We start from the raw sequence: 20,262 nt of genomic DNA, 5'->3' as shown, positions 1-20,262 counted from the left end.
TTCAGGCAGTGCCTTCCAGATCACAACAACCCGCTGCATAGCAACACTTAACACTTCTCATCTCCAGCCCTCTCCTCTCGTTAACACTTTCTCCTTGTTGACTCAATCCAACCTCCTTCCATGATTTTGAACGTCTCGGTTAAATCTCTCCCCCCGGACCTTCTCTGCTCTAAGGAGAACAATCCCAGTTTACAAGAATACAAGAGATAGGAGGAGCAGACCATTCGGCCCATCAAACTTTCTCTGATATTCAACACGATCATGGCTGATCTTGGGGTAGAGCTCCATTTTTGCTGCCCGTTCCCCATATCTCCTCATTCCAGGGAAGCCAGAGAGCTGTCCACCCCAACCTTAAATATATAACAATAATCTTTATTAGTGTCACAAGTAGGCTTAACATTTACACTGCAATGATCATCCACATCCCTTTGGGATAGAGTCACAACCCTTCTAGTGAAGAAATGTCTCCTCATCCTCAGTCTTAAATGATCGCCCCCCTTACTCCGAGACCTTGTCCCTCGTGTTTGAGATTCCATGACCAGCAGAAACAATCTCAGTGTCCACCCTCTCGTGCCTCTTCAGAATCTAGTGTTCAATAAGATCACCTCTAACCTCCAGGAGAGAATATAAATGCCATTTTACTCGACTCTCACCAGGACATCCCCTCATCTCAAATCAATTTAGTGAACATTCGCTGCCAAGACAGGTTTGTCCTTCCTTGGTTAGGGATGTCGAAACCGCACACAGTATTCCAGATGTGGTCTCACCAAACCCTGTACAGCTGTAGCAATATCTCTTTATTGCTGTACTCCAATCACCTTACAGTAACGGCCAATATGCCATTTACCTTCATCGTTGCTGGCTGTACCTGGGTGTTAACTTTCTGCATTCCTTGTACAAGCACACACCCAAGTCTCTCGGAACATCAACCCTTATAGGTTTCGCACATGTACAGAGATATTCTGCTCTTCAATTGTGAGCAACTTCACGCTTAACCACATTATACTCCAGCTGATATCTTGTTGCCCACTCACTTAATCTATCTGTATCTCTCTGCTGCCTCGAGTATCCTCCCCATAGCTTAACCTCCCACCTAGTTTTGTAAAAATCAGCAAACGCTGTCTTTTTGTCTCAATCCGTAATATCGATTGTAGTTAGCTGAGGCCCCAGCACTGATCCCGTGGCACTCCACTATTTGCTGCCTGCCAACTTGGGACTGCCCCATTTATGCATTGCTTTTCGCTCCTGCTGTTTAACCAATCCTCTATCCGTGCCAATATATTACTCCAAACTCCATGAGCCCTCATCTTGCCCATTAACCTTTTGTCCGGCACCTTATCAAAAGCCTTCTTGAAATCCAACTGCACAACATCAACGGGATCCCCTTTAACTACCCTACTAGTTACATCCCTGAAAAGCACCAATAGGTTTGTCAAACACTTTCTCTTTCAGAAAACCACGTTGACTTTGTCTGATCAAACTGCCTTTATAGGTGCACTGTTAAGATTACCTTAACAGGAGATCCCAGTAGATTCCCGTTGGCTCATGTCAGGCCAAGTGGCCTGTGGTCCCCCATCTTCTGCCCCTACCCCCCTCATTGCACTTTATTGAATACAGGTGTCAGATTTGCTCAATTCCAATCTGCTGGGAATATTTCAAAATCTAAAGAATTTTGGATAAATCACAGCCAGGGCATCCACTATCTCTGCAGCTCTCCCTTTTCGAACCCTGGGATGTAGGCCATCAGATTTAGTCCCTTTTAGTTTTTCCAGAACTTTTTCTCTGCTGGTATTAACTTCCTTAATTTCCTCACTCATTTTATCTCCCAGGAATGCCTCTATTTCTGGAATGTAAACTGTGTCTTCCGCTGTGAGGACGGACATAAACCATTTGTTCAATGCCTCTCCTCATTCCCCATGATAATTTCTCCGTTCTCTGCTTCTAATCCATAGAATCCTTACAGTACAGAAAGCAGTCATTCGACCCATCGAGTCTGCACCTACTCTCTGAAAGAGCCCCCTCCCTATCTCTGTAACCAAACCTAACCTGCTCATCTTTGGGCTTCGGGAGGCAACCGGAGCACTCGGAGGACACCTATACTGTAAGGGTCTTCCCTGTTGATTCCCTATGTATTTCCTTATTCTGCCTTTCTTTTATTTTGTCGTTACAATTTTTTGATCAATTGATGATTAATGGACCTGTGTCTTTAAATCAAGCAGGATTAATGGACACGTGTCTGAAAATCAAGCAGGATGAATGGACACGTGTCTGTAAATCAAGCAGGATGAATGGACATGTGTCTGTAAATCAAGCAGGATGAATGGACATGTGTCTCTAAATCAAGCAGGATTAATGGACATTTGTCTGTAAATCAAGTAGGATTAATGGATATGTGTCTGTAAATCAAGCAGGATGATCGGACATGTGTCTGTAAATCAAGCAGGATGAATGGACATGTGTCTGTAAATCAAGCAGGATTAATGGACATTTGTCTGTAAATCAAGCAGGATTAATGGACACGTGTCTGTAAATCAAGCAGGATTAATGGACACGTGTCTGTAAATCAAGCAGGATGAATGGACAAGTGTCTGAAAATCAAGCAGGATTAATGGACACGTGTCTGTAAATCAAGCAGGGTGAATGGACACGTGTCTGTAAATCAAGCAGGATGAATGGACACGTGTCTGAAAATCAAGCAGTATTAATGGACACGTGTCTGTAAATCAAGCAGGATTAATGGACACGTGACTGTAAATCAAGCAGGATTAATGGACGTGTCCGTAAATCAAGCAGGATTAATGGACATGTGTCTGTAAATCAAGCTGGATTAATAGACATGTGTCTGTAAATCAAGCAGGATTAATGGACATGTCTGTAAATCAAGCAGGATTAATGGATATGTGTCTGTAAATCAAGCAGGATAATTGGACGTGTGTCTGTAAATCAAGCAGGATTAATGGACACGTGTCTGAAAATCAAGCAGGATGAATGGACATGTGTCTGTAAATCAAGCAGGATTAATGGACATTTGTCTGTAAATCAAGCAGGATTAATGGACACGTGTCTGTAAATCAAGCAGGATGAATGGACAAGTGTCTGAAAATCAAGCAGGATTAATGGACACGTGTCTGTAAATCAAGCAGGGTGAATGGACACGTGTCTGTAAATCAAGCAGGATGAATGGACACGTGTCTGAAAATCAAGCAGTATTAATGGACACGTGTCTGTAAATCAAGCAGGATTAATGGACACGTGACTGTAAATCAAGCAGGATTAATGGACGTGTCCGTAAATCAAGCAGGATTAATGGACACGTGACTGTAAATCAAGCAGGATTAATGGACGTGTCTGTAAATCAAGCAGGATTAATGGACACGTGACTGTAAATCAAGCAGGACTAATGGACGTGTCCGTAAATCAAGCAGGATTAATGGACACGTGACTGTAAATCAAGCAGGATTAATGGACGTGTCCGTAAATCAAGCAGGATTAATGGACATGTGTCTGTAAATCAAGCTGGATTAATAGACATGTGTCTGTAAATCAAGCAGGATTAATGGACATGTCTGTAAATCAAGCAGGATTAATGGATATGTGTCTGTAAATCAAGCAGGATAATTGGACGTGTGTCTGTAAATCAAGCAGGATTAATGGACATGTGTCTGTAAATCAAGCAGGATGAATGGACATTTGTCTGTAAATCAAGCAGGATGAATGGACATGTGTCTGTAAATCAAGCAGGATGAATGGACATGTGTCTGTAAATCAAGCTGGATTAATAGACATGTGTCTGTAAATCAAGCAGGATTAAAGGACATGTCTGTAAATCAAGCAGGATTAATGGATATGTGTCTGTAAATCAAGCAGGATAATTGGACGTGTGTCTGTAAATCAAGCAGGATTAATGGACATGTGTCTGTAAATCAAGCAGGATGAATGGACATGTGTCTGTAAATCAAACAGGATGAATGGACATTTGTCTGTAAATCAAGCTGGATTAATGGACACGTGTCTGTAAATCTAGCAGGTTTAATGGACGTGTCTGTAAATCAAGCAGGATTAATGGACATGTGTCTGTAAATCAAGCAGGATGAATGGACATGTGTCTGTAAATCAAACAGGATGAATGGACATGTATCTGTAAATCAAGCAGAATGAATGGACATGTGTCTGTAAATCAAGCTGGATGAATGGACATGTGTCTGTAAATCAAGCAAGATGAATGGACATTTGTCTGTAAATCAAGCAGGATGAATGGACACGTGTCTGTAAATCAAGCAGGATGAATGGACACGTGTCTGTAAATCAAGCAGGATGAATGGACACGTGTCTGTAAATCAAGCAGGATTAATGGACACGTGTCTCTAAATCAAGCAGGATGAATGGACATGTGTCTGTAAATCAAGCAGGATGAATGGACATGTGTCTGTAAATCAAGCACGATTAATGGACATGTGCCTGTAAATCAAGCAGGATGAATGGACCCGTGTCTGTAAATCAAGCACGATTAATGGACATGTGCCTGTAAATCAAGCTGGATTAATGGACACGTGTCTGTAAATCAAGCACGATTAATGGACATGTGTCTGTAAATCAAGCAGGATTAATGGATATTTGTCTGTAAATCAAGCAGGATTAATGGACACATGTCTGTAAATCAAGCAGGATGAATGGACATGTGTCTGTAAATCAAGCAGAATGAATGGACATTTGTCTGTAAATCAAGCAGGATTAATGGACATGTGTCTGTAAATCAAGCAGGATGAATGGACATGTGTCTGTAAATCAAGCAGGATTAATGGACACGTGTCTGTAAATCAAGCAGGATGAATGGACACGTGTCTGTAAATCAAGCAGGATGAATGGACATGTGTCTGTAAATCAAGCAGGATTAATGGACATGTGTCTGTAAATCAAGCAGGATGAATGGACACGTGTCTGTAAATCAAGCAGGATGAATGGACATGTGTCTGTAAATCAAGCAGAATGAATGGACATTTGTCTGTAAATCAAGCAGGATGAATGGACATTTGTCTGTAAATCAAGCAGGATGAATGGACACGTGTCTGTAAATCAAGCAGGATTAATGGACATGTGTCTGTAAATCAAGCAGGATGAATGGACACGTGTCTGTAAATCAAGCAGGATGAATGGACATGTGTCTGTAAATCAAGCAGAATGAATGGACATTTGTCTGTAAATCAAGCAGGATGAATGGACATTTGTCTGTAAATCAAGCAGGATGAATGGACACGTGTCTGTAAATCAAGCAGGATTAATGGACACGTGTCTGTAAATCAAGCAGGATTAATGGACACGTGTCTGTAAATCAAGCAGGATGAATGGACATTTGTCTGTAAATCAAGCAGGATGAATGGACACGTGTCTGTAAATCAAGCAGGATTAATGGACACGTGTCTGTAAATCAAGCAGGATTAATGGACACGTGTCTGTAAATCAAGCAGGATGAATGGACATTTGTCTGTAAATCAAGCAGGATGAATGGACATTTGTCTGTAAATCAAGCAGGATGAATGGACATGTGTCTGTAAATCAAGCAGGATGAATGGACATTTGTCTGTAAATCAAGCAGGATGAATGGACATGTGTCTGTAAATCAAGCAGGATGAATGGACACGTGTCTGTAAATCAAGCAGGATGAATGGACATTTGTCTGTAAATCAAGCAGGATGAATGGACGTTTGTCTGTAAATCAAGCAGGATGAATGGACATTTGTCTGTAAATCAAGCAGGATTAATGGACATGTGTCTGTAAATCAAGCAGGATGAATGGACATGTGTCTGTAAATCAAGCAGGATTAATGGACACGTGTCTGTAAATCAAGCAGGATGAATGGACACGTGTCTGTAAATCAAGCAGGATGAATGGACACGTGTCTGTAAATCAAGCAGGATGAATGGACATTTGTCTGTAAATCAAGCAGGATGAATGGACAAGTGTCTGAAAATCAAGCAGGATTAATGGACACGTGTCTGTAAATCAAGCAGGGTGAATGGACACGTGTCTGTAAATCAAGCAGGATGAATGGACACGTGTCTGAAAATCAAGCAGTATTAATGGACACGTGTCTGTAAATCAAGCAGGATTAATGGACACGTGACTGTAAATCAAGCAGGATTAATGGACGTGTCCGTAAATCAAGCAGGATTAATGGACATGTGTCTGTAAATCAAGCTGGATTAATAGACATGTGTCTGTAAATCAAGCAGGATTAATGGACATGTCTGTAAATCAAGCAGGATTAATGGATATGTGTCTGTAAATCAAGCAGGATAATTGGACGTGTGTCTGTAAATCAAGCAGGATTAATGGACACGTGTCTGAAAATCAAGCAGGATGAATGGACATGTGTCTGTAAATCAAGCAGGATTAATGGACATTTGTCTGTAAATCAAGCAGGATTAATGGACACGTGTCTGTAAATCAAGCAGGATGAATGGACAAGTGTCTGAAAATCAAGCAGGATTAATGGACACGTGTCTGTAAATCAAGCAGGGTGAATGGACACGTGTCTGTAAATCAAGCAGGATGAATGGACACGTGTCTGAAAATCAAGCAGTATTAATGGACACGTGTCTGTAAATCAAGCAGGATTAATGGACACGTGACTGTAAATCAAGCAGGATTAATGGACGTGTCCGTAAATCAAGCAGGATTAATGGACACGTGACTGTAAATCAAGCAGGATTAATGGACGTGTCTGTAAATCAAGCAGGATTAATGGACACGTGACTGTAAATCAAGCAGGATTAATGGACGTGTCCGTAAATCAAGCAGGATTAATGGACATTTGTCTGTAAATCAAGCAGGATGAATGGACATTTGTCTGTAAATCAAGCAGGATGAATGGACACGTGTCTGTAAATCAAGCAGGATTAATGGACACGTGTCTGTAAATCAAGCAGGATTAATGGACACGTGTCTGTAAATCAAGCAGGATGAATGGACATTTGTCTGTAAATCAAGCAGGATGAATGGACACGTGTCTGTAAATCAAGCAGGATTAATGGACACGTGTCTGTAAATCAAGCAGGATTAATGGACACGTGTCTGTAAATCAAGCAGGATGAATGGACATTTGTCTGTAAATCAAGCAGGATGAATGGACATTTGTCTGTAAATCAAGCAGGATGAATGGACATGTGTCTGTAAATCAAGCAGGATGAATGGACATTTGTCTGTAAATCAAGCAGGATGAATGGACATGTGTCTGTAAATCAAGCAGGATGAATGGACACGTGTCTGTAAATCAAGCAGGATGAATGGACATTTGTCTGTAAATCAAGCAGGATGAATGGACGTTTGTCTGTAAATCAAGCAGGATGAATGGACATTTGTCTGTAAATCAAGCAGGATTAATGGACATGTGTCTGTAAATCAAGCAGGATGAATGGACATGTGTCTGTAAATCAAGCAGGATTAATGGACACGTGTCTGTAAATCAAGCAGGATGAATGGACACGTGTCTGTAAATCAAGCAGGATGAATGGACACGTGTCTGTAAATCAAGCAGGATGAATGGACATTTGTCTGTAAATCAAGCAGGATGAATGGACAAGTGTCTGAAAATCAAGCAGGATTAATGGACACGTGTCTGTAAATCAAGCAGGGTGAATGGACACGTGTCTGTAAATCAAGCAGGATGAATGGACACGTGTCTGAAAATCAAGCAGTATTAATGGACACGTGTCTGTAAATCAAGCAGGATTAATGGACACGTGACTGTAAATCAAGCAGGATTAATGGACGTGTCCGTAAATCAAGCAGGATTAATGGACATGTGTCTGTAAATCAAGCTGGATTAATAGACATGTGTCTGTAAATCAAGCAGGATTAATGGACATGTCTGTAAATCAAGCAGGATTAATGGATATGTGTCTGTAAATCAAGCAGGATAATTGGACGTGTGTCTGTAAATCAAGCAGGATTAATGGACACGTGTCTGAAAATCAAGCAGGATGAATGGACATGTGTCTGTAAATCAAGCAGGATTAATGGACATTTGTCTGTAAATCAAGCAGGATTAATGGACACGTGTCTGTAAATCAAGCAGGATGAATGGACAAGTGTCTGAAAATCAAGCAGGATTAATGGACACGTGTCTGTAAATCAAGCAGGGTGAATGGACACGTGTCTGTAAATCAAGCAGGATGAATGGACACGTGTCTGAAAATCAAGCAGTATTAATGGACACGTGTCTGTAAATCAAGCAGGATTAATGGACACGTGACTGTAAATCAAGCAGGATTAATGGACGTGTCCGTAAATCAAGCAGGATTAATGGACACGTGACTGTAAATCAAGCAGGATTAATGGACGTGTCTGTAAATCAAGCAGGATTAATGGACACGTGACTGTAAATCAAGCAGGATTAATGGACGTGTCCGTAAATCAAGCAGGATTAATGGACACGTGACTGTAAATCAAGCAGGATTAATGGACGTGTCCGTAAATCAAGCAGGATTAATGGACATGTGTCTGTAAATCAAGCTGGATTAATAGACATGTGTCTGTAAATCAAGCAGGATTAATGGACATGTCTGTAAATCAAGCAGGATTAATGGATATGTGTCTGTAAATCAAGCAGGATTAATGGATATGTGTCTGTAAATCAAGCAGGATAATTGGACGTGTGTCTGTAAATCAAGCAGGATTAATGGACATGTGTCTGTAAATCAAGCAGGATGAATGGACATTTGTCTGTAAATCAAGCAGGATGAATGGACATGTGTCTGTAAATCAAGCAGGATGAATGGACATGTGTCTGTAAATCAAGCTGGATTAATAGACATGTGTCTGTAAATCAAGCAGGATTAAAGGACATGTCTGTAAATCAAGCAGGATTAATGGACACGTGTCTGTAAATCAAGCAGGATTAAAGGACATGTCTGTAAATCAAGCAGGATTAATGGATATGTATCTGTAAATCAAGCAGGATAATTGGACGTGTGTCTGTAAATCAAGCAGGATTAATGGACATGTGTCTGTAAATCAAGCAGGATGAATGGACATGTGTCTGTAAATCAAACAGGATGAATGGACATTTGTCTGTAAATCAAGCTGGATTAATGGACACGTGTCTGTAAATCTAGCAGGTTTAATGGACGTGTCTGTAAATCAAGCAGGATGAATGGACATGTGTCTGTAAATCAAACAGGATGAATGGACATGTATCTGTAAATCAAGCAGAATGAATGGACATGTGTCTGTAAATCAAGCTGGATGAATGGACATGTGTCTGTAAATCAAGCAGGATGAATGGACATTTGTCTGTAAATCAAGCAGGATGAATGGACACGTGTCTGTAAATCAAGCAGGATGAATGGACACGTGTCTGTAAATCAAGCAGGATGAATGGACACGTGTCTGTAAATCAAGCAGGATTAATGGACACGTGTCTCTAAATCAAGCAGGATGAATGGACATGTGTCTGTAAATCAAGCAGGATGAATGGACATGTGTCTGTAAATCAAGCACGATTAATGGACATGTGCCTGTAAATCAAGCAGGATGAATGGACCCGTGTCTGTAAATCAAGCACGATTAATGGACATGTGCCTGTAAATCAAGCTGGATTAATGGACACGTGTCTGTAAATCAAGCACGATTAATGGACATGTGTCTGTAAATCAAGCAGGATTAATGGATATTTGTCTGTAAATCAAGCAGGATTAATGGACACATGTCTGTAAATCAAGCAGGATGAATGGACATGTGTCTGTAAATCAAGCAGAATGAATGGACATTTGTCTGTAAATCAAGCAGGATTAATGGACATGTGTCTGTAAATCAAGCAGGATGAATGGACATGTGTCTGTAAATCAAGCAGGATTAATGGACACGTGTCTGTAAATCAAGCAGGATGAATGGACACGTGTCTGTAAATCAAGCAGGATGAATGGACATGTGTCTGTAAATCAAGCAGGATTAATGGACATGTGTCTGTAAATCAAGCAGGATGAATGGACACGTGTCTGTAAATCAAGCAGGATGAATGGACATGTGTCTGTAAATCAAGCAGAATGAATGGACATTTGTCTGTAAATCAAGCAGGATGAATGGACATTTGTCTGTAAATCAAGCAGGATGAATGGACACGTGTCTGTAAATCAAGCAGGATTAATGGACATGTGTCTGTAAATCAAGCAGGATGAATGGACACGTGTCTGTAAATCAAGCAGGATGAATGGACATGTGTCTGTAAATCAAGCAGAATGAATGGACATTTGTCTGTAAATCAAGCAGGATGAATGGACATTTGTCTGTAAATCAAGCAGGATGAATGGACACGTGTCTGTAAATCAAGCAGGATTAATGGACACGTGTCTGTAAATCAAGCAGGATTAATGGACACGTGTCTGTAAATCAAGCAGGATGAATGGACATTTGTCTGTAAATCAAGCAGGATGAATGGACACGTGTCTGTAAATCAAGCAGGATTAATGGACACGTGTCTGTAAATCAAGCAGGATGAATGGACATTTGTCTGTAAATCAAGCAGGATGAATGGACATTTGTCTGTAAATCAAGCAGGATGAATGGACATTTGTCTGTAAATCAAGCAGGATGAATGGACATGTGTCTGTAAATCAAGCAGGATGAATGGACATTTGTCTGTAAATCAAGCAGGATGAATGGACATGTGTCTGTAAATCAAGCAGGATGAATGGACACGTGTCTGTAAATCAAGCAGGATGAATGGACATTTGTCTGTAAATCAAGCAGGATGAATGGACGTTTGTCTGTAAATCAAGCAGGATGAATGGACATTTGTCTGTAAATCAAGCAGGATTAATGGACATGTGTCTGTAAATCAAGCAGGATGAATGGACATGTGTCTGTAAATCAAGCAGGATTAATGGACACGTGTCTGTAAATCAAGCAGGATGAATGGACACGTGTCTGTAAATCAAGCAGGATGAATGGACACGTGTCTGTAAATCAAGCAGGATGAATGGACATTTGTCTGTAAATCAAGCAGGATGAATGGACATGTGTCTGTAAATCAAGCAGAATGAATGGACATTTGTCTGTAAATCAAGCAGGATGAATGGACATTTGTCTGTAAATCAAGCAGGATGAATGGACACGTGTCTGTAAATCAAGCAGGATGAATGGGCATGTGTCTGTAAATCAAGCAGGATGAATGGACACGTGTCTGTAAATCAAGCAGGATGAATGGACACGTGTCTGTAAATCAAGCAGGATTAATGGACACGTGTCTGTAAATCAAGCAGGATGAATGGACATGTGTCTGTAAATCAAGCAGGATGAATGGACACGTGTCTGTAAATCAAGCAGGATGAATGGACACGTGTCTGTAAATCAAGCAGAATGAATGGACATTTGTCTGTAAATCAAGCAGGATGAATGGACATTTGTCTGTAAATCAAGCAGGATGAATGGACACGTGTCTGTAAATCAAGCAGGATTAATGGACACGTGTCTGTAAATCAAGCAGGATGAATGGACAAGTGTCTGAAAATCAAGCAGGATGAATGGACATTTGTCTGTAAATCAAGCAGGATGAATGGACATTTGTCTGTAAATCAAGCAGGATGAATGGACGTTTGTCTGTAAATCAAGCAGGATGAATGGACATTTGTCTGTAAATCAAGCAGGATGAATGGACATGTGTCTGTAAATCAAGCAGGATGAATGGACATTTGTCTGTAAATCAAGCAGGATTAATGGACATGTGTCTGTAAATCAAGCAGGATGAATGGACATTTGTCTGTAAATCAAGCAGGATGAATGGACACGTGTCTGTAAATCAAGCAGGATGAATGGACATGTGTCTGTAAATCAAGCAGGATTAATGGACACGTGTCTGTAAATCAAGAAGGATTAATGGACTCGTGTCTGTAAATCAAGCAGGATGAATGGACATGTGTCTGTAAATCAAGCTGGATTAATGGACATGTGTCTGTAAATTAAGAAGGATTAATGGACTCGTGTCTGTAAATCAAGCAGGATGAATGGACATGTGTCTGTAAATCAAGCTGGATTAATGGACATGTGTCTGTAAATCAAGAAGGATTAATGGACTCGTGTCTGTAAATCAAGCAGGATGAATGGACACGTGTCTGTGACTCAAGCAGGATTAATGGGCACGTGTCTGTAAATCAAGCAGGATGAATGGACATGTGTCTGTAAATCAAGCAGGATTAATGGACATTTGTCTGTAAATCAAGCAGGATGAATGGACGTATCTGTAAATCAAGCAGGATGAATGGGCACGTGTCTGTAAATCAAGCAGGATGAATGGACATGTGTCTGTAAATCAAGCAGGATTAATGGACATTTGTCTGTAAATCAAGCAGGATTAATGGACGTATCTGTAAATCAAGCAGGATTAATGGACATTTGTCTGTAAATCAAGCAGGATTAATGGACGTATCTGTAAATCAAGCAGGATTAATGGACACGTGTCTGTAAATCAAGCAGGATGAATGGACATTTGTCTGTAAATCAAGCTGGATTAATGGACATGTGTCTGTAAATCAAGCAGGATTAATGGACGTATCTGTAAATCAAGCAGCAATAATGGACATTTGTCTGTACCTCAAGCAGGATTAATGGACGTATCTGTAAATCAAGCAGGACAAATGGACATGTGTCTATAAAACAAGCAGGATTAATGGACGTATCTGTAAATCAAGCAGGACGAATGGACATGTGTCTATAAAACAAGCAGGATTAATGGACATGTTTCTTTAAGGCAAGCAGCCGTATTCAGAAGTTTCTAGTCTGTACTGGATTGAACAGGAGCTGCAGACTTGGCACCAGAAGGAGAGCTGGGTTGGGACTCTGCCCGGTAACAAGCGGAACTTGGATTCTACACCAGTGGAATGCTTTTCAGAGTCCCAGGGAGTTTCAGTTTTGACTCCTGGCAACAGAAACATAAGAACTTTCTCTCTCTCTTTCTCCAAAAAGGCTGTATTTCTGAACTTGCAGAAAACCATTATAGACTGCAAACCAAGTCCAGGATTTGCTTTCTCCCTCTAGAAAGACAGTGGCTGCAATATTTCTGAAACTACAAAGACCTGAATGAATGATTCTACAGAGAAGACTCTTATAGGCAGCAACAGAGACTTTAACCTGCAAGATTGCTGTGAAGGTGGACTAAAAACCACCATCTGAAACAAAGGAGTTTCAGCGGGAGCGGAGTGCGGGGGCTGCTGCTGGGTGAGTATTGAAGTTTAAAGTAACTTACCTTACAGGAGCATCTCTTGGAGTTTCAGCGGGAGTGGAGTGCGGGGGCTGCTGCTGGGTGAGTATTGAAGTTTAAAGTAACTTACCTTACAGGAGCATCTCTTGGAGTTTCAGCGGGAGTGGAGTGCGGAGGCTGCTGCTGGGTGAGTATTGAAGTTTAAAGTAACTTACCTTACAGGAGCATCTCTGGGAGTTTCAGCGGGAGCGGAGTGCGGGGGCTGCTGCTGGGTGAGTATTGAAGTTTAAAGTAACTTACCTTACAGGAGCATCTCTTGGAGTTTCAGCGGGAGTGGAGTGCGGAGGCTGCTGCTGGGTGAGTATTGAAGTTTAAAGTAACTTACCTTACAGGAGCATCTCTTGGAGTTTCAGCGGGAGTGGAGTGCGGGGGCTGCTGCTGGGTGAGTATTGAAGTTTAAAGTAACTTACCTTACAGGAGCATCTCTGGGAGTTTCAGCGGGAGCGGAGTGCGGGGGCTGCTGCTGGGTGAGTATTGAAGTTTAAAGTAACTTACCTTACAGGAGCATCTCTTGGAGTTTCAGCGGGAGCGGAGTGCGGAGGCTGCTGCTGGGTGTGTATTTAAGTAAACACTTACCTGGTCCCGTTTCTGTTCCTCTTTGCTGCTGTTGTATTGTTTTTTAATTTTTTAAGGCGGGAACAGGAAGTTCGACCCGCGGACTTCTGGGAAGTCCCTCACCAATAAATTCTGGTGGAGAGGAAACCCGAGACACTACACGTGTAGTGTCTCCCACCCGCCCTCCTCCTCTAACCTAATAATAAAACCCATTGGTGTGAGGTAAGTACCATATTGTATGATTATTATTATTATTTTTTTTTTTAAATTTAGTTGTTAGCCAGATCTTGGTTGAAAGTTAGAGGGATGGCAGGGAAGGGAGTGCAATGTTCCTCCTGCAGGATGTTTGAGGTGAGGGATGCCGTTAGTGTCCCTGCTGATTTTACCTGCAGGAAGTGCTGTCATCTCCAGCTCCTCCAAGACCGAGTTAGGGAACTGGAGCTGGAGTTGGAAGAACTTCGGATCATTCGGGAGGTAGAGGGGGTCATAGATAGCAGCTTCAGGGAATTAGTTACACCAAAGATTGGAGATAGGTGGGTAACTGTAAGAGGGACTGGGAAGAAGCAGTCAGTGCAGGGATCCCCTGCGCTCGTTCCCCTGAGAAACAAGTATACCGCTTTGGATACTTGTGGGGGGGGAACGACTTAGCAGGGGTAAGCCATGGGGTACGGGCCTCTGGCACGGAGTCTGTCCCTGTTGCTCAGAAGGGAAGGGGGGAGAGGAGCAGAGCATTAGTAATTGGGGACTCGATAGTCAGGGGCACAGATAGGAGATTTTGTGGGAGCGTGAGAGACTCACGTTTGGTATGTTGCCTCCCAGGTGCAAGGGTACGTGATGTCTCGGATCGTGTTTTCCGGGTCCTTAAGGGGGAGGGGGAGCAGCCCCAAGTCGTGGTCCACATTGGCACTAACGACATAGGTAGGAAAGGGGACAAGGATGTCAGGCAGGCTTTCAGGGAGCTAGGATGGAAGCTCAGAACTAGAACAAACAGAGTTGTTATCTCTGGGTTGTTGCCCGTGCCACGTGATAATGAGATGAGGAATAGGGAGAGAGAGCAATTAAACACGTGGCTACAGGGATGGTGCAGGCGGGAGGGATTCAGATTTCTGGATAACTGGGGCTCCTTCTGGGGAAGGTGGGACCTCTACGACAGGATGGTCTACATCTGAACCTGAGGGGCACAAATATCCTGGGGGAGAGATTTGTTAGTGCTCTCTGGGGGGGGGTTTAAACTAATGCAGCAGGGGCATGGGAACCTGGATTGTAGTTTTAGGGTACGGGAGAATGAGAGTATAGAGGTCAGGAGCACAGATTTGACGTCGCAGGAGGGGGCCAGTGTGCAGGTAGGTGGTTTGAAGTGTGTCTACTTCAATGCCAGGAGTATACGAAATAAGGTAGGGGAACTGGCAGCATGGGTTGGTACCTGGGACTTCGATGTTGTGGCCATTTCGGAGACATGGATAGACCAGGGACAGGAATGGATGTTGCAGGTTCCGGGGTTTAGGTGTTTTAGTAAGTTCAGAGAAGGAGGCAAAAGAGGGGGAGATGTGGCGCTGCTAGTCAAGAGCAGTATTACGGTGGTGGAGAGGATGCGAGATGGGGACTCATCTTCTGAGGTAGTATGGGCTGAGGTTAGAAACAGGAAAGGAGAGGTCACCCTGTTGGGAGTTTTCTATAGGCCTCCAAATAGTTCTAGGGATGTAGAGGAAAGGATGGCGAGGATGATCCTAGATAAGAGCGAAAGTAACAGGGTAGTTATTATGGGAGACTTTAACTTTCCAAATATTGACTGGAAAAGATATAGTTTGAGTACATTAGATGGGTTGTTTTTTGTACAGTGTGTGCAGGAGGGTTTCCTGACACAATATGTTGACAGGCCAACAAGAGGCGAGGCCATGTTGGATTTGGTTTTGGGTAATGAACCTGGCCAGGTGTTGGATTTGGAGGTCGGAGAGCACTTTGGGGACAGTGACCACAATTCGGTGACGTTTACGCTAGTGATGGAAAGGGATAAGTATACACAGCAGGGCAAGAGTTATAGCTGGGGGAAGGGCAATTATGATGCCATTAGACGTGACTTGGGGGGGATAGGTTGGAGAAGTAGACTGCAAGTGTTGGGCACACTGGATAAGTGGAGCTTGTTCAAGGATCAGCTACTGCGTGTTCTTGATAAGTACGTACCGGTCAGGCAGGGAGGAAGGCTCAGAGCGAGGGAACTGTGGTTTACCAAAGAAGTGGAATCTCTTGTTAAGAAGAAGAAGGAGGCCTATGTGAAGATGAGGTGTGAAGTTTCAGTTGGGGCGATGGATAGTTACAAGGTAGCGAGGAAGGATCTAAAGAGAGAGCTAAGACGAGCAAGGAGGGGACATGAGAAGTATTTGGCAGGTAGGATCAAGGAAAACCCAAAAGCTTTCTATAGGTATGTCAGGAATAAGCGAATGACTAGGGTAAGAGTAGGACCAGTCAAGGACAGGGATGGGAAGTTGTGTGTGGAGTCTGAAGAGATAGGCGAGATACTAAATGAATATTTTTCGTCAGTATTCACTCAGGAAAAAGATAATGTTGTGGAGGAGAATGCTGAGACCCAGGCTATTAGAATAGATGGCATTGAGGTATGTAGGGAAGAGGTGTTGGCAATTCTGGACAGGCTGAAAATAGATAAGTCCCCGGGTCCTGATGGGATTTATCCTAGGATTCTCTGGGAGGCCAGGGAAGAGATTGCTGGACCTTTGGCTTTGATTTTTATGTCATCATTGGCTACAGGAATAGTGCCAGAGGACTGGAGGATAGCAAATGTGGCCCCTTTGTTCAAAAAGGGGAGCAGAGACAACCCCGGCAACTATAGACCGGTGAGCCTCACATCTGTAGTGGGTAAAGTCTTGGAGGGGATTATAAGAGACAAGATTTATAATCATCTAGATAGGAATAATATGATCAGGGATAGTCAGCATGGCTTTGTAAAGGGTAGGTCATGCCTCACAAACCTTATCGAGTTCTTTGAGAAGGTGACTGAACAGGTAGACGAGGGTAGAGCAGTTGATGTGGTGTATATGGATTTCAGTAAAGCGTTTGATAAGGTTCCCCACGGTAGGCTATTGCAGAAAATACGGAGGCTGGGGATTGAGGGTGATTTAGAGATGTGGATCAGAAATTGGCTAGCTGAAAGAAGACAGAGGGTGGTGGTTGATGGGAAATGTTCAGAATGGAGTTCAGTTACAAGTGGCGTACCACAAGGATCAGTTCTGGGGCCGTTGCTGTTTGTCATTTTTATCAATGACCTAGAGGAAGGCGCAGAAGGGTGGGTGAGTAAATTTGCAGACGACACTAAAGTCGGTGGTGTTGTCGACAGTGAGGAAGGATGTAGCAGGTTACAGAGGGACATAGATAAGCTGCAGAGCTGGGCTGAGAGGTGGCAAATGGAGTTTAATGTAGAGAAGTGTGAGGTGATTCACTTTGGAAGGAATAACAGGAATGCGGAATATTTGGCTAATGGTAAAGTTCTTGGAAGTGTGGATGAGCAGAGGGATCTAGGTGTCCATGTACATAGATCCCTGAAAGTTGCCACCCAGGTTGATAGGGTTGTGAAGAAGGCCTATGGAGTGTTGGCCTTTATTGGTAGAGGGATTGAGTTCCGGAGTCAGGAGGTCATGTTGCAGCTGTACAAAACTCTGGTACGGCCGCAGTTGGAGTATTGCGTACAGTTCTGGTCACCACATTATAGGAAGGACGTGGAGGCTTTGGAGCGGGTGCAGAGGAGATTTACCAGGATGTTGCCTGGTATGGAGGGAAAATCTTATGAGGAAAGGCTGATGGACTTGAGGTTGTTTTCGTTGGAGAGAAGAAGGTTAAGAGGAGACTTAATAGAGGCATACAAAATGATCAGGGGGTGGGATAGGGTGGACAGTGAGAGCCTTCTCCCGCGGATGGAAATGGCTGGCACGAGGGGACATAGCTTTAAACTGAGGGGTAATAGATATAGGACAGAGGTCAGAGGTAGATTCTTTAAGCGAGTGGTGAGGCCGTGGAATGCCCTACCGGCAACAGTAGTGAACGCGCCAACATTGAGGGCATTTAAAAGTTTATTGGATAAGCATATGGATGATAATGGCATAGTGTAGGTTAGATGGCTTTTGTTTCGGTGCAACATCGTGGGCCGAAGGGCCTGTACTGCGCTGTATCGTTCTATGTTCTAAAGGGCTCTATCCAACAGCCACGCTGCACCGTAAAAGCAGCTCGCCACGGCACAGCATGCCTGTTGAAAGCTGGGTCACCCCACTCCTGGGATTGACCTGGCTCGCAATTCCTCACAAGGTTCAATGCAATCTTGCGAGACGTTGCAGCGGGATCACATTTTAGCAAATCTGCAGAAAGTGCAGAATCCCGCGGTGCCTGAGGCTTTGGGATTCATCCCCTTCGACTCAGGGACCTTGGGTGTGTGTCGTTCAGGACTGGTCCCCACATACAGAGACAAGGCAAAAAGGCACTCATTGGGATCTCCCAAGGGAACGGATGCCCCCAACTGCATGCCCTTTGGGCAGGGTGGGTACCCTGGCACTGCTGGTGCCACCTGAGTATCCTGGCAGTGCCAGTCAGGTACCCTTGCAGTGCAAGCCTGGCACTGCCAGGGTGGCAGGTTGGCACCGCCAAGGCACCAAGCTGGCCTTTTTTGTCATGCGTAATGGGGCCAAGGTTGCCCAGCGTGGATGTTGGGGGGGGGGGCAGGTGATGCTTTGTAGAGGGGGGGGCAGGGATCCTCCCATAGTTGTAACCGCTCTTTTGGGGCGGGGGGGTGCAGGGAGGTCGGGGATTTTTTCGATGGCCTTGGAGATCGGGCGGCATTTAAGTATGGCGTCCTGATCTCTCGCTACAATGGGAGTTCCGGCAAGTGGAGTTTCCCTGTGTACAAGAAGGGGCTATGTACAGCCTCGGCCGCGCATTCCCCATTCAGTCCCTTTATTCAATGCGAGTCGCCTTGAATAGCTATGTGTTTCTCAGCACTGCGAGTGCCGGAAAACACGAGGCTAAATGCACTCACTCTTTGTTCTCTTTTGGGAGAATCGCGCCCAAAGGATCTCCTTTTATTTATGTTCTTTTACATCTTTCCATCCCATGTGAGAGAGAGGGGGAGGGGGGAGGGGAGAGGGGGAGGGGGAGGGGGAGGGGGAGGGGGAGGGGGGAGGGGGAGGGGGGAGGGGGGAGGGGGGAGGGGGGAGGGGGGAGGGGGGAGGGGGGAGGGGGGAGGGGGGAGGGGGGAGGGGGGAGGGGGGAGGGGGAGGGGGGAGGGGGGGAGGGGGGAGGGGGGAGGGGGGAGGGGGGAGGGGGGGAGGGGGGAGGGGGAGGGGAGGGGAGGGGGGAGGGGAGGGGGGAGGGGGAGGGGGGGGGAGGGGGAGGGGGGAGGGGAGGGGAGGGGGGAGGGGGAGGGGGAGGGGGGAGGGGGAGGGGGGAGGGGGAGGGGGAAGGGGAAGGGGGACAGCTAAACTGGGAATTAGGAATTAGACAATAGTTAACCAGTTCTATTTACTGCATATTGTATTATAGTTTTTATTCTAAATACAGTAATTGTGTTTATAGTTACAAATTTGGTGACTGTAATTATTGGGCAGACAAGAATTGTTTCTTTAAACATTTCCCACTCTTCATTTACCTCTATACCTTTTTTTATGTCTATTTACCCAATCAGCCTTAGCCAGTTCTCCCCTCTTCACTATGCAATTGGCTTTAAGTTTAAGATTTTTGTTTGCGATTGGAAGGCATCACTTTCAAACCCAACGTGGAATTCCATGGTGTTGTGATCACTGTTTCCCAGTGGATCATTTACTGTACCACTGCAATTAACCCTGTTTAATTGCACAGTACTAGAACTTATAGATTTATCGCAAGTCAGCTCCACAATGTATTATTCCAGAAAACAGTTAAGACAATATTGTACAAACCCATCATCAAGAGCATTCTTGCCAGTTTGACTGGTCCAGTCAAGAGGAAGATTTGTCGTCGTCTGAAACATACCCCCCATAATTAATGTATTGCATTGCCTTCGTAATACGCTTCAATAATTTCTTGCTTAATGCTCTATCCAACATGTTGGGGACAGACTACTCACACCAGCATATTCTGACTCTTGCAGTTCCTAATCTCCACCTGTATTGATTCTACTTTCTGATCTTCTAAAACCAGATCCTTTCTCAGGTCTTTATATCATATTTTGTGATCAGGGAAACCCCTCCTCTTTGCCATTCTGCCTGTTTTTTTGAAGTATTGTCCGCCCTGGAATGTTTACTTCCACCGTGGTCACCTTGTAAACCATGTCTCTGTCATGGAGATTAGATCTAAATTATTTATCTCTACCTGCGTCACTAGCTGATCGAACCTGCAGAGGGTGCTTCATGCATTCAGGCGAAAAGCCTTTCTGGTTTTTCCACAATAACTGGAGCCCTTCATCCCTGGTACCATTTCT

At 43.8% G+C, this 20,262-nt stretch overlaps 1 protein-coding gene across 1 annotated transcript in view; it reads right to left on the bottom strand.

Annotated features, from left to right (window-relative positions):
- The window catches only part of tmem145 (transmembrane protein 145), a 220,530-nt gene that overhangs the window by 125,441 nt on the left and 74,827 nt on the right, over nt 1-20,262 (bottom strand). The window lies entirely within an intron of this gene.

Source organism: Scyliorhinus torazame, chromosome 12 (assembly GCF_047496885.1).
Source record: "Scyliorhinus torazame isolate Kashiwa2021f chromosome 12, sScyTor2.1, whole genome shotgun sequence".
Classification (NCBI taxonomy): Eukaryota; Metazoa; Chordata; class Chondrichthyes; order Carcharhiniformes; family Scyliorhinidae; genus Scyliorhinus; species Scyliorhinus torazame.
This window is presented reverse-complemented; position numbering and strand designations above follow the sequence as displayed.